This window comes from Aplysia californica, unplaced genomic scaffold, assembly GCF_000002075.1.
Source record: "Aplysia californica isolate F4 #8 unplaced genomic scaffold, AplCal3.0 scaffold00004, whole genome shotgun sequence".
In the NCBI taxonomy this organism is placed as follows: domain Eukaryota; kingdom Metazoa; phylum Mollusca; class Gastropoda; order Aplysiida; family Aplysiidae; genus Aplysia; species Aplysia californica.
This window is the reverse complement of record NW_004797274.1, coordinates 2,438,304-2,439,436: the sequence shown is the minus strand read 5'-3', so window position 1 is coordinate 2,439,436 and position 1,133 is coordinate 2,438,304. Positions and strand designations below refer to the sequence as shown.

Sequence of the window (1,133 nt, the reverse complement as noted above, 5' to 3'; positions counted from 1 at the left end):
CCCACTCTCTCTCTTCCGCCTTTCCCTTTCAAGCATCATCTACTGGCGAATTCATTCCACCCACTTCTCGCTATTCGACCTATGACGGTAACGAACACCAGCATCCCCGCAAGAATGCTTTACCATTGAATTGTCGTTTTTTATTTTTCCTCTTTATTTTTTTCTATCGGGGAGGGGTTGGGGTGGAAGTGAGGTAAAAAAAACCTCAACTTCCACCTCCGGGTTAGGACACTGGATACTAATGGACAAAGTGTACAGAGCTCTCCGCCCCCCCCCCCCCCAAAGTCACTGAACGCCAGTCTTTTTAAATTGGACTTAGAATTTTACGGCACTTGCAACTCAATAGGGACACATAAGCCCCGAAGATTAGAGGTGTTACAAGAGAGCAACAAACCCAGAAAAGAAGGAGAGAGAGATAAGGACGATAGATGTTTGATAGGAAAGAGGGAGCAAACCACACCAGTGCACCCGCCAACCACCCACTGAACGCTAGTCCAGGTATTCAAACGCACACAGATGGTCAGACGCAGACGCAGAATGACTACGATGCTAATACTAGCTGGTCAAGAAAACATAAAAATATTCTACCATTTTGAAAAAAAAAATGTGCACCATTATTAAATTTTGTTTCGATTAACTGCGTATTACGTAACACGATATTATTTCGAGCCAACATCAAACGGTCGCTACGGGGTGAAGCTAAACGGGGGGGAAAAAGGTCTTCGCTGTAAAGTCCCTTCGTAAAATTGGATCCTAAAAGATTTCGTGTTCACTTTAGAATTGATCAACGACCCGCAAACGGTAATATTATTCCATTGAGGGGTCAATAGCTCGCTGGGCAGACGTATTTTTAAAAGGTGGTTCATTTGAGAACGGCTATAAGAAGTCTCCATTGAGGCAAATTCATTCAGGTCGCCCCCTCTCTTGATTCCCACACAGACAAGGGTATAACGTAAGTGGAATAAAAGAACAGAAAAAGTCAGCTAGGTGTAGCAGCGCTGAATTGAAAATTTCCCTGACCTCAGTGTACAGAATGATGAAACGTGAATTAGATCTAGAGTCTAGATCTAGGTCCAAACACACATCGCATTCAGACACAATGATAGATAGCCAAGGGAGACCGCAGGGGACCT

General features: G+C 44.0%; 1 protein-coding gene across 3 annotated transcripts in view; it reads right to left on the bottom strand.

The window, feature by feature from the left end:
- The window catches only part of LOC101850685 (transcription factor cwo), a 58,447-nt gene that overhangs the window by 13,295 nt on the left and 44,019 nt on the right, over positions 1–1,133 (bottom strand). The gene's annotated exons all lie outside the window — the stretch shown is intronic.